Below are 14535 nucleotides of genomic sequence, written 5' to 3'. Positions count from 1 at the left end.
CGGCTCTCATAGTTTTCGTCTAGTTCCTACTGCATGACACAAAACCACACCATATTTTTATATAGTCAGCAGTCTCTGTTTAGGTATAAAAAATGGATCTGCACTGAAGTTTAAGTCTCTTAGTGCAAAAGTGGCATTTAACCCTGCTAGAGAATAGATATCTGGGTGCCTTGACTAGGAGGGTAGTGTCCTTGGCTATGTATAAATTGCTCCTGCAAGCCATTATCTTAGCATCTAAATAAGCTTATGCTCAGAATCACCTTCCAGGAGAATCTATCTTTTTCCACTTACTACAGGCAGCTAAGTCAAGTAATGTGAATCCCCGCATGCAGCAACCAATATAGCATCCTAGAATAATTTAGGTGGGAAGGGACCTCTGGAGGTCATCTGGTCCAACTTCACCACTGAAAGCAGCACCAATTTCAAAGTTACTTTAGGTTATTAAGGCTGTCACTTCATCAATGTTAATAGCTGAAATTAGCAGCATGACCAAGGGCTCTCTGTGTAGACATGAACCTTTTAAGGGCTCACCATCTTATGCTGAAAGACAGTCACATGAAAAGTAATAGAACAAAACAAAGGGCAAGAATTGCATTGGAAAGAATAAAAAGACAGTCTTGTATAATCCGCCTTATAAATACATATGTATGCAATTACAGGGTCTATTGGCAGATCAGGGCCAATGACTTTGATGACTGACCACATTTCACGGTCTGGGGGACGTTTGCACCCCTCTGTCTGTGCTCCTGAGCACCCAGAGCACCTGCAGCACCTAAGGTGTACCCTGTGTTGAGCAGCAGCGATGGAGGAGCACACATTTCCTTTGCCATTGGCTTCCACCACCACAATACTTGAACGCTTTAGATGATTGGTTTTATTACCTCCTAATTCTGAGGTAGGAAAGTGTTAATATCTGTATTCTACAGCACAGACTTCAGTCCTGGAGAAGCTAAGTTTTCAACCCATAAGAAGCCTGTCATAAAATGAGGCTTAAAACCAGATTTTGAACCGAACATTGTACCATCCTGTACCTTCCTCCAGAACGAACGAAGGACCTTGCCACCCAGGGGGATGCCTTGTGGAAGGCAGGGCATGCGAGAAAGGCAGGACACAAGAAAAGGACAAAACCCAAGGGCCGCAGAGAAAGTTTCATACAAACAAGGTTCTGTTCAAAGCAGGTGAACAGCCTATTTCTCTTTCTTATGAACTATTCTGATCTTATATTATACTCTCTACCAAAATATTTTCCCTCGGTGTTCCCATCCGTTCACCGTGCTGCTGAGTGCTGACTAACATTCAGCAGGTTGCAACGCCACAAGCAGGGAATCGGTGAGCCTGACTGCTTCCAAATACTGTGCATTGAAAAGTAGTCGACCGTCCTGAATACTAAGCTGTTAGATGCGCAGACCACAGATGATAGCAGAAATTAACAAACTAAAACACAGAATAGTTGTATGCTCTCACAAGAGACAAAAATACATATTAACGTTTTTCAGAATATTAACAGACTGCAGACTAAAGCCCAAATCTCACTGTCCAAGGCCAAATTTAATAGCAGTAAGAGAAAAGGTTCATGTGGGCTCACAAAGAACAAATCAGCCCCTCTCAAAAAAGCTCTTTACAGATCACATGAGTGCCCAGGCCCTGTGCTCACCCAATACAATATGACTTTCTCAGTTTTTTCTTGCTTTTGGGTCACAAATGCCTGAAGGTATACGATAGACCCTTGAGGATAAAGTCTGTATTAATTAGCTTCATGCTGCTCCAGTCCCATCTTATCCAGGTACTAAGAATACAAGTGGATTGAGAGGCCTGAAGGCAGGTATGTTCTGTCATTTTAAATATCATAAATCAAGCCCTCCATTTTGATGTTTCCAACTTCTCTGAGTTTCTTCTAAAAACTAAATTTGGAAGAAGAGGATCCACAGCAAGTAGATATATACTTTTTATACATACTCGCCTAAATAGATATATGCATGTAAATAAATCTTAATAAAAATTTGTATACAACTTTTTCATGCATAAACAAATATTTCTGTGTGCTGCACTGTATATAATTTGAATTCCCTGCATTTGGAATAAGTCTTCGTTTGTCCTCTAAAAGCTTGACTTTTAATATTTGCTGTCTAATAGATTAACTTAAACGTATGTTCTTGAACCTCTACCAGTAAAATGCTCATACATATTCTCTCTTGGATAAACATATTATATGTACAAAGCATACAAAATCAGTTACTACCATTGCAAGAGGCATACAGAATTGCTCTAAAGCTTTCTAAGTCATGCTGGAACTCAACTTCCACCAGCAGCAGAAGTCGGACTACTAGAGTAGGATCTTGTCATCACTGAAATAATGTTACGGCAAATTTTCCCTGCAGATTTTTTTTTTCTTGTTTGTTTCCTCCCTTTGCCATTTTCATATTCATATCCTTTGGTGCTTTTCTTCCAGTAAACACAAATGGCCAGATCCTTTCTCTAGAGCAAAGCTACAGCAAAGACTGTCTTCACTAGCATTTGGTGCTCTACTTATCTTATCTTTCTCTGCTGCCAGTTTCAGTAGGCTGTTCTCTATTTCTTTCCTCTGGCTTTCTTCTGCTCTCTTTTATCAATCTTTTCTAGTGACCTGAAAAGAAAACCTAAAAATTGAGAGCCACTGAAGTATATGCTGAATGCCCCCATTAGTCAAGCTGTAGGGGACACTCAGCACAGAAAAAAAATTCAACTAACCTTTCAAAAAATCTTTATATAAATGTTCTACAAAATCATCCTGCTGGTTCCAGGTCCACTGGAGACACCCAAGAAAGAATAATTCTGGGACATCAGAGATACCATAAAGGAGAATAGCTCAGAATTCGTCCAAGAGACTCAAGAGAGACGGAGTTCTTTGGTCTTAGAGACATTTTTTCCTACCTTCTCCCTTTTATTAATAAATAAAGAAAAGAGGAGTTGTTCAAAGTCACCACAGAGATCTGACGTTTCTGAATTTCTGTGTGCCTCATTCAACTCACTGAATATCTCTCTCATCCCAGAAAGATACATGATTCATTCTGGGAAGCCTATTGCAAACCCAGCAATGACTCTTCAAACATTTGTACAGCTTTTTAAAAAAGTTTAATTCAGTCTTATTTCTGGACTGAATATACCTCTTTCCCTATTCCTCCCCATCCTCCTCCCTAACTCCCACAGGTCATAGCTTGTCTAGATCTAGGGAGGGTGGAAGGAAGGGAAAATGGATAGTAAACTCATTTTAGGTCAACCAAAAGGCATTCAGTCTCTGTCTTTCCTAGTCATCTTTTCCTCATTTCCTTTTGTGTTTTCCCAAAGGATATTACAAGTTGGCTTCTCAATCAAGAAGACAAGGCAATGTCAAACACGTTAATTTGTCCAGGAAACAGTCTTTAAGTGTTGACAAAAGAAAGCTTAAAAAATGAAGACAGACAAGCTAAACATTACTGATTCCAAAAATAAGCCTCTTTAAATGCTACATTTCAGTTTTCAGGACTGAGCAATACTGACTAACTGATGTTTTGATACTATCCCCAACAGTATATAATTTTTAAGAAATAGTAATTAAAGATACAGCAAAATATCAATGGGTAAGTATAGAACTTAGAAGATGTGCAAGCACTAAGAGCATTTCATGACGCCTGGTGTGCAGTTTCTACTCACAACTAATGCAGCTTTCCAGAATTTCAGCGATGTTCATAGTAAGGATGATATGATTTTCTACCGCCTATCATTTCAGGATATTCCACTCTAGAAATTACAATATACTTCTATTTTGTATGGATTTATTTTGTCATTTGGTACCATGCCTACCTATCTGTTCTTGAGAGTTGAAACATAAACACAGATCTGTATTTCAGCTGCATCGTGTAATGAAGTGCTCCTAACAATGAAGTTCACAGCCAAAATTAAACAGAATATTCGACAAGATTAATATTTAACATTTGTCTGCTATTCATTATGCCTCCCAAATACCACTGAGACTTTAATTTTCTGTAGTGTAATTATTATAAGCTATGAACAAGTGCATTATAAGGTTTCTTCAAAACAATGATTGTGAAAAAGAAATATGCATAACCAAATAATAACAGAGCAAGTGCTCTGCATATTCAGGAGAAACTGCATAATTAGGAAAGAATTGCTACTGATATCAATGGGAGTTTTGCCTGATGGAGACAGTCCTAGGTGCTATAAAGGCATTTGCTTTAAATAACAATAAATGAGCTCCAGAGTACTATACCAGTAGTAATCAGCTAGTAAACTCACATTCAGCCAAGCAAGACGACCTATTTATGAAATAATAAGCACAATAAAAAAGTAAAAAAAGTCCAAACAAACAAAAACCCCTAGCTGGTTGAAAGCTGAGAACATATCTCCACTACTTTAAATGATGTCAGAAGTGCAGCTACTCGCTAAGTTTCAGCTGCTTTCTTTTGGGACTCAGCCAGGAGTGCCCAATGTTAACGTATCTAGACAAAAAGGAAGACTGCACATGGAAATAACCTAATGCCTAATAAAAACCAAAGATAACTTTATAATAATGAAAAAGGCCACTTTGCCAACTGTGCAGAAATGTGCGGAAATGTCTATTTGCCAAAAGCTTATCTAAAAACATATAAGTGGAACAATTTTATACAGCAGTAACTTTTTTCCTTTTCAACTGAATTGGACGGGGATGGAAGAATATTCCAGGCCATAACTTTAAGTCTCCTGGGTGGCCTTGGGCAGATTTGCTGGGAGTATCTACACAGTATATTGCTGGCAGATGTGAGCTTTTTCTGCCCAAGTTCCAAGCTGAGTTGAAGCTGAATAAATGTGGTTAGCACAGCACACTGTGCCCAACCCACCAAGTCCTACTGTGAGCCGAGGCATATGAGCTTGTGATCAGACCTGCTAATTCAGATTTGGCACCGCGATAAACATGTTTGTGTAGCTCCGGTGGGCTGAGATTCCATCTGCCTACAATAGACTGTGTCGACATGCCCTTTGCTCCTCAGCTCCATCACTAAACGGGAGATAATAATTAACACCTGTATCTGAAAATGATATTGTGAAGATAAGTTAATTTACTCTCACAATGAATGTTAAGACACTCTAAATCTAGAACCATATAGCCGTGTAGTTATCACTTAAGGGAGTAAACCTTTGTCCATATGTATGCTATGGAACTGAGCCAAAATAAGGCTATACACATACTTAATGTTCAATTTGGTGAGCTCTCCGTTTGGATAATATAAATAGATACTCATGTCTTTGGTATCATCTTCAGGTTCATGAGACTTATGAGTATTTGACAACTCAACATATCTAAACAAACCTGTTATTTTGTTTTCAGAAAGTGTCAACCTAAGTGAGTTATATGGAAAGAAGTCACCTAATAAGTTTACCTAAGAGTGTGGACAACTTCGCTTCAACACCTTGCTCCAGTCAGTATTCACAGCAATTGTAATTATAATGTAGTTCTCTTTAACAGACAGCATTCTGCATGCTAAATTATGGCTTAACACTTCAGAAAATTCATTTGAGGAGTTTCAAATGACAATAATAATCTTCCCCACTCCCTTTTTAAAAAGAAATCTAATTATTCATTCTGTCAATCTCATGCAAAATGTTCATCGTTTTTACATTATTGTTTACTTATTACTGTAACTGTAGTGCACAGAGAAAGAGAGAGGATGAGTAATAAACCACAGAAACTCCACTAAATGATGAGCTCTTTTCCTTTTATATATTGTATTTTATTCATGTGCTGGTTTTATGCTTTTATTTTTCAGGGCACAGGAACTTCCCCAACCACATTTGAGAAAATAAACCTCAGCAATCCCCCACATCAAGACAGTATAATTTTTGTGAGTGGTTACATAAATTATCTTCCAAAATACTTTATGAAGAAATATCTTGTGGTATTGAGAAATACACAGTGCTGTAACTCAAAAGGTCAAGATTTCATGGTTTAAAACACTGCACATCCACAAACATGGTACAATAGCCTTAAACAAAAATGACCACAAGTTGCAAGTTTCAGAGCAAAATCCTGTGCTGCATCAAACAGATAAATTTAGATGACAGCAGGGAAGCCCACATGTCTGCACAGCATCAGGGCAAAACACCCTTTCGAAATGCACTGCAAAGGTCCCCCACGCAGGCTCATACTGGAGCGTTGTGTGACTGAGTCAAGGCGCAGTCACACGCTGCTCTCCCCTGCTCTGGGTATACGGCAATCTACGCGTTTACCCAAGCTTGCATGGTGTAGGCACGGCCTTTACAGCCTCTGGAAACACATAAACCTGCAAAGCTGTACTTTATGCTACGCAGATGTTAATAAGTGCCTCAGGAACAGGAAGTAGAATTGTATATTATCAGAAATATGAAACACAGACTGTTGGAAGTGGAGTTGTTGAGCTGTACGTTTTCCCTATAGATTTCTTTGTGCCTTGAGTTTCCAGTACTAAAGTTACCTCATTCCAGCACAGAAATATTTCAATTAATTACAAATAATAATTGCAGGAAAAGATACTTACAGGGAAGAAAAAAATAATCCAAAGCATCAAAGAGATTTAGGAGCATAAATTCTATTGAAAGTCTTAAGTTCTTGTATGATTAAATCACATTGACTTTGAAAAAACTTGTGATCCTGTGCATTTGAAGATCTTCCCCCATAATAGCAAACTCAAACCTTATAGTTAAACATAATAAACCTACGTGTGCAATGAAACTTAAGTGCAACTCTTTGGTACCCTTCAGCAAATGTCACCTATTTTAATTTCCAAAATCAGAGCCAGCATTAGGTTTATGCTCTAAAGAGTATACTTTCCCAGAAACTATGCAGGTAGGGAGGAGATTGCTATCTGAGCTCTTGTATGTACAGGGCAAATGACTGATTAAAGATACTTCAGGGATATGACAAACTCAGGAGCCTCTCAAGGGACACCACATTGCACTGTACCTGCATTTATGAATCTGCCACCTCTAGGAACAGACGTACCTGCCCTCCCATGGCAGGTCGGGGGCCGTACAAGACCCCAGGCTTGCTAAACTCAGCTCTGAGTAGAACAGAGCAACTTGTGAAATAGAAAGACAAGATTAGCTGTCTTGAGGAAAAAAAAAAAAAAAAAAAAAAGAGGGAGCCTTAAGAATGAAGCCAGCAAGCTTTGAAGAGCCAGCAGGCTCCCATGTTAGCCATATGCCTTCATATGTCTGTTCTGTGGGAGTGTTACAGCTCCTGCTGTTCCATTCTTCACTTTTTAAAGAAAATGTTACAAGGCCACAAGGACTCACAAACATTTGTTGACATTTCTTCTGGGTCAGCCTTAGGAGGCCTGCAAGAATTTAAACATATGGCAGTATTTAGTTTCATGAGGGAATGGGTTGTTTCAGAGAAAAGCAGCATTTAGTTGCAAAACAGTTTAATCCACCATAAAGGATTTAATTTTTTGGGCCAAAATCCAAATATTTCACATTATATTTTTAAAGCAACATCAGCTTATCAGTTGAGCTGGTATTATGAAATATTTCACAATATTTTCTACTGTCCTCCACACAAATAATATCTTGATCTGGGGTTCCAGATCAGACAGATTTGATGTGTGTTTACATTTCAAAAGGGGGAAAAAAAGAAGGGACCGATTGCCTACTAAAGCGAAGGTTCTTTCCCAACTTGTCAAAGGACACAGAACCATTGCCACTTTGAGCCACAAGATTACCTGAATTGGGTTCCCAGTATGTTTCAGTAGCAGTACGTATGCATTTCAAAGGAGAAAAATAGCATTTCCAAGGCTTTATCTTGTTATTCAGATGACATTGTTCTAAGTCAGTTGCTAGTAAACGCACAATAGCTCACTTGCTGGCGTTCTTTATATCTTGCTGTTAAAAAAGAAATACATTGCACACAGAGGTCTGAGCCGAGGTTTGTCTCAAGCCATGAATAAAGGGCAGCACAACGTTAAACTTACTCAAAAACGCATTGGGAACACGCCTGATACAGCTATACGGACCGAGCTGCAGCATTAGGTGTGGACCATAGCAACCTACCTCACAAGTAAAGGTAAAAGCCCTGTGCAGACTGTTTTTTCTTCAATGTTTATTTCCTTCGATATTACAGCACACTAAAAAAGGAGCTCCTGCCACCCTTTTCACTTGCATGATATTAAATAGACTACAATCTTGCCTATTAATTGTATAGCACAGTATTTAAAATGAGTAATTTAAGCAGTTGAAGTGGAAGGTCTTGCACGGAAAACAAGGATGCAAGAGCCATTCTCTGTTAAAAAATATTCTTATTTTTTCCAAGCTATACAGCGGACGTGGTTTTTAAAAGGTAGACCTGATCCAGAAATTATGCTTTTCCTAAAATGTTCTGTTAACTAATATCTAATCTAACACATTAACTCCTATGAGCCAGAAGTTGTCAAACAAGCTGCTAGCTCTTGCAAGCAGCCACGGGCGTTGGGAGCACTCGCGGGCGTCCTCGCACCCGTCCTTCCCTGCCTGGCCAGGCAGAGCCATGCCCGGCACCGGGCAGGGACAGGAGAGCAGGGGAGGGCTGGCTGGGGGCACTACAGCTGCCTCTGCAGCGGCAAAGCATTTGCCCCAGCAGATACCTCATTAAAAGCTAACATAAAGAGTGAGGAGACCATGGATTTTGGTAGGATTTCTGTGCAAGGAAGCATGCGGCAGGATTTTGAAACAATGATCCTGTTTAACAAACCCCTCTGGTTTTGAACAACATTTGAAGCCTAAAAAGGAACCCAAGATATTTTGGTGAAAGCAATTGTAAGAAATTAATTTATGGATGACTGAGGCGGATAAAGACATTTTATAGAAATTATAAGGGAAAAGCGAGGTTATCTAATTTTAACAAGTATCTGGATGAGGAAGCTTAAAAGATACAGGTAGCACGCTTTTTGTACGCACTTCCTTTGTTGTTCGTTAGCTGGCAGCAGGCAGGGTTAGGTGCATTATCTGTGTTGGTAGCCAGAAGAATGGAAGTTGCTTATATGTGTTATTTTAACCCAATTATAGACTGGAAAAGCATCAAACATTCTGAAATTTAAAATGAGTCAGAGGACAAAATTTTGTCATTACAAATTGTGTGGATATATACATGATGTGAATAAAATTTCAAGGTCAAGTTACTTTTATCTAACTTTCATACTCTCAACAAAACTATCATGCAAATTTAGTTGGAGATATAACTGTCCAAAATGTTGTGGACCTCACCGTCCTTAAGAAATAGAGCACAGTACATCTCACAAAGCTTTGCAGAAAAAAGTTTTTATAATTTTTCTAAAATTGATTATGACATCTCCTGAAAGTTACCCACCTACATTTAACCTTTATCCAAAATTACCTTCTAATCTAAACTGTTCAGTAATAAACTGCATGAGGCATTCTGATATTAAGGGAAGGTAAAAACTGAGTTTCAGAATCCAGTTATCAGCATGGATCACAAACAGGCAAACAAAGATTACTATGAGTAAGAACCGGTAACTTCAGAGGAAACAGTAAATCAAAAAAATAACTGATTGTTAGTCACCATAGAACAAATCCTGATGACTTAGGGATGGGAAGATTTGTGCTCAAGAGCTGAATTTGGCCACGATGGAAGGTCCTGACTGTACAGAAGACACGTTGCATGGTATGAAGAAACTAGTGTCCTCAATGGAAATCAGCTGCAAAGATTTTAGTCAAATGCACGTTTGATGCAGTAAATAAAAATTAGTAGTTGAAAACAAATAGTGTAACACAGTAGCGCCCAACCTTGCAGCTGAATTCAAAACTTAAGAATATGTGAGCCAGACGGATCAAAAGATATATCAGCAGCACGGGAAAAATATCAAAATAATGAATAAAAGGGACTGTATGACTCACTCAAATGTCAGTAAGAAAATGGCATCAGAGAGATGAAGCCATCACCTTGTAACAATAACTAAAAGGTTAAAAATAAGTTTTATGTATTCAAAGAGTGGGAGGAAGACTTAACTGCAAACTTTTCGTTGCCTTCAATGGCAAGGCTGTAAAGCAATTAAAGCTGCGAATTTTAAAGAAATTTTTATAATGAAATTGTTATACGAGCACTTGGCATTAAATTCACATTCTTGCCAACATTATGATAGAAGGCAAAACACACTAGTCCATTTTTATCTTTGAGTAAGGCAAACAATGGAAATATTTTAAGTACCCCAGTGTGAGAAAAAAAGGCATGTTAGATTCTTGAGTCTACAACTCAATGACATTTTTCAAGGAAAAAAAAAAAGATGGATTCAGTTCTGGATCTGGACAGAATATAAAAAAATGTAAAAATAACAGTATGCGGTATGGAACGGCAAGGCTGTATTGAGTGAGGGGATCCTACAGGAGTGACAACTTCTTGTCGGATGCCGGTGGTATGCTAAGGGTTTTCTCAAAATTTGAGGTTCAGAGCGGCGTGCAGTGCAATGCCCAGGTGGGCAGGCTGCTGCAGGGACCCAGGGAAACTGTTCTGCACTGGCACAACAGCCTGCCTCGTGCTGTACTGCAGAACCAGTGCTACTTATCGCGGGTTTCGCTATCGCAAGTCTTTGTCTTACAAAGATGAGCAATTGTGCTTTGGACTCTTGGATACAACTTCAGCCATCAGTTGTATTGAGGAGAACCTAATTCCAATTATCTGAAAGCAGAGAAGAGTTTATTTCTGTATTTAGCTACTTACCCCTGTCTAATTCATTTCTCTTTCACAAGGTAAGAAATCGAAGGTACTCTGATACGCCCATGAGAAATTATAAAAGCTAGGTAAATATTGCCAATGTATCTGTAAATATTCATTTCATAGTAAATCTTTTTCATCATTCACACACTTTTAGATTCTATTTCTGCAAATATTTCCCTGAATTCAGATTATCAAGCATGTTTGCTGAAACAGCATATTTTAAGTAACTGTTCACAGCAGACTTTCAACTTGTAATTGCTAATATTCATGCCAGAAACCTAACTCATAGAACTGCACTTATCCCTTTAGGAAACTGAAGGTTATCACATTACTTGTACATCCCATCAACACAGCTCAAGATGCATCAAATCGCTCACAAAAATTACCAGAATAAAATATGATTATGCTAACAATGCATGTTAGTGACCTTGTCCAAGAGGTCTACTGAGATGAGGAAAGCTGATGACATGCATAAGTGTTTGCTGAATATTTTGCTGAAATTAACTAATTTTCAATTAATATATTAGTATGTAACTATTGCATGAACACACTGCAAATGGAAAAGCAAGATGACCCTCATTTAATGAATTCTTTGTTATAAATTAACTACCCTCCTATAAAAAAACCTTCAAAATCTCAACTATATATACAGAAAATGTTTCTATATTAAATGGATTCATAATGCTTTATGAAAAGATACAATTCTAGAATAAACAAATGAAAATTAGGTTGATGTGGTTTAATATTGTTCTTTGTAGACCTGATGTACCTCCAGCTGAAATCAATGCAAGCCAGTTAAATAAATGCTCTTGGCAGCTACTTGTTTGTTCCTTAACATATTAGCCATTCTTTCGATGAAATCAATATTTGTTCGTTACTTTTTTCACTTTTAAAACATTGCAACTGTTTCTGAAAGTCACCAAATGTATACTGTCTTCTGCACAAACATGTAGACCAAAAAACCCTTGACTACCAATTTCATAATTACAACACATCAACACATTTTCAACTCCTACACTTCTATATTATTCTTTGGTCAATATTTGTATCTCTTTGCCTGCTCGGCATCAGGCAGTGCTTCAGCTACTTGTAGAGACTCTCATCCAGCAAAGCTACTTCTGAGGCAGTGTTTGCTCTTATTGCTTTGTTTTCTTAATATAACCCATTCAGCTGAACATGCTTCCATACTCCATCACCGTTAACACGACCCATGACGAATCCAAAATCTCAGAAAGAATTGTACTCTATCTAGTCATATCTTTCATTTATATGAAGGGTTATGAAATGTAAAAAGGCCTAGCTAATATTAGATTGTTGTAAAGCTTCCTTGGCTGTCTGTTTTCATTTCAAGCATTTGTAATAAACATCTCGAGATTTTTTTAAGACAGACTCTTGGTGGCACAGTAAGTGCTAACTTCTGTTTCAACCTTTCATACCATGGTTGATATATGTTGCAAGCCAGATAGTGTGCAGATATATAGCTATTGAGAAATGTCGTAATAAAAAACCCATAAAGCTCCGTCGCATATGAGGTTGTTACATCCATTTGTTTAATTTTAACTTACAAATTCTGAGGAAAGGAGAATACAGGACCATGATTTTATGGCAAGTTAGGAGCATCTGTTAGGATAAACCATAATAATCACAGTTACAATTTCTCATTATCTATGTCCAGTTGGATGCCCAACACTTCTGTTGTTAAATCTAAACAAACTGCAGCCCAATTTTCAGCAATAATTAGCTACAATTAGCAAACTTGATGGCTGCTTCAATCAAAAATATCACAAGTGAGGTTTTGTAATTCTCACCACTTGGGCTGAAGTACAGATTTGGTCAAGATAATTTCCATTGATATGAAGCCTAATAAAATATATCAGCTCAAGCAACTATTATTTTTATTATCCAACAATATAAATGGCTTTGCTGCACTGAAACAACAAACATGATGAGAGCTATTCAGACGACATCTGAATTATACTCAAAATTTAGTCCCACAAAATTAGGAAAAAGTAGATAAGCCAAGCACAAGTTCAACTCCCTACTAGAGTTTTTCAGAAATCAAGCCATCCTGATATATTACCAGTACTACTCTGCAATCCTGGCAAGGTACTAGCAGAAGCTCAGTTTGATGCCTGTATTCTTATTAGGAGCATCTCTGTAGTATTTAGCAAGCACTTCATCCTCCTTCGTTACTGTTTAGTACAATCCCAAATAAATTGCATACAGTTCAAGGGTAAATTCTTCCTGCTCTTGGGAAGGAAGAACTCCAATTTGATAAATTGATATTAAACTTTTTACTGTCTTGCATTAAATACTAGCATGTTTTCGGTAACATTTTCAGTTCAGATTTTTCTCAGGTAGTTCTTGGCTGGAGATAAAACATCTTGTAACTGCTATCTGTTTAACAAGAGTTAAGGATTAACCAACTTCAGCTGGAAGGAAGGCAAGATGAAGTTGACTGTGTCTTTAAAAACAGCGCAACTTTTTCTGGATGGCCAAAATGCCATTGCTAGGATCTCTTCAGTACAGCCACTGTGCCAATATGTCACCCTCCTATCATCCCAAGCTGAGCTAGTTTCATATGTTTTAAAATTTACATATTCTTTTGTCATTTTCACAACCTTAAGTATCTTTCTAGCATCTGCATTGGTCATTCTTTTCCTGTTTTGGCCTAACTCACCTTCTTATTCCTAAATCCCAAAAGTAATGAACATGTTTTTCTTAATTCACGGGATTTTTGTATGTAGAAAAGGCGACAAAAATAATGGAATTCAAAGCAATCTATTAAATACAGAACAGCAACAAAAATATAGAACACATAAAATTCAGTCAGAACTCTCTCTTACGTATACACAAAGAAGAAAACAAATCTGCACCCTATTTTCATTAAATCTACTTTCTGGAGAAAGAAGAACAAAAAAAAATGAACAGGAATTCATACTAAAGGAAAATACTACCAAAAAGAATATGGTTGTCAAGCACTTTTCTCAACCTACCGGCAAAGAAAAGGTCTAGTGTCAGCTGATTCTCACTCTCTGTATTTCATTTTGATTTATACTAAATCCCCATAGTACAAACTCACAGATGCATTGCATATAAACCAATAGTGATGAGGAGGAAACAAACCCATAAAGGCTTCCATAGAAAGGAATGCTCCTAATATTTGTACCTCATGCAATTTGCATCTTTTCTCTACTTAAACATCTTCCTTAGTGTCTCATTTCTGCTTAGCAGCTCTAGCACCTCTTAACCTAAGACAAACATAACCCAGGATGGCTCTGACCTAAAGAAATACTAGCCAGCTGACTTCGAAAGAATGAGAACTTGGCATTGATAGTTTCTCAGTTATCAGCAATAACGAAGTGCTTTTTGCACAGCAGAAAAATGCTAGAGAGCCATGTGTGCTGCAGTAATATTAGCTTTCTTGGTGGGCAAGAAGCAAAAGAGCTGTACCAATTTAGCAGTTTTATCCTTGTGTAACTGCTATTGACATACCCAAAGATTGATCTGTAACAAAGGGGTTTGAGAGCTTTTTTACTTATTTTTTGTCCTACCTCTCTTTAAACAATCATACCTTCAGACACAGACAGAGAAAAACATCCCAGGTCTGGAGTAAATATGTTTTGCACTTAAAAGCTTATACACAGAAGAATGGCAAATGGTGCTTAACCATAAGCACTAAGGATTGTGTCGTACTGCGTATGAACGACGCCTATGTTCCACCAGCAATCTATTGGTGACATTTCCAAGCTAAGGAGTGCTTAATTTTGCTAATTTAATGTCGATGCATACAGTTAACTATAACTCCTTCTGCAGGTTCTGAATTGAAGGCCACTGTTGGC

The 14535-nt window shown here is 37.8% G+C and overlaps 1 protein-coding gene and 1 long non-coding RNA gene across 7 annotated transcripts in view; one reads left to right on the top strand and one right to left on the bottom strand.

Annotated features, from left to right (window-relative positions):
• The window catches only part of CDH11 (cadherin 11), an 82917-nt gene that overhangs the window by 46145 nt on the left and 22237 nt on the right, over window positions 1-14535 (bottom strand). The gene's annotated exons all lie outside the window — the stretch shown is intronic.
• LOC142414021 (uncharacterized) lies at window positions 363-5797 on the top strand. The gene is made up of 3 exons (XR_012776960.1): window positions 363-1178; window positions 5342-5432; window positions 5781-5797. It is a non-coding gene; the product is annotated as an uncharacterized LOC142414021 (long non-coding RNA).

This window comes from Mycteria americana, chromosome 8, assembly GCF_035582795.1.
Source record: "Mycteria americana isolate JAX WOST 10 ecotype Jacksonville Zoo and Gardens chromosome 8, USCA_MyAme_1.0, whole genome shotgun sequence".
NCBI classification, from domain to species: domain Eukaryota; kingdom Metazoa; phylum Chordata; class Aves; order Ciconiiformes; family Ciconiidae; genus Mycteria; species Mycteria americana.
This window is presented reverse-complemented; position numbering and strand designations above follow the sequence as displayed.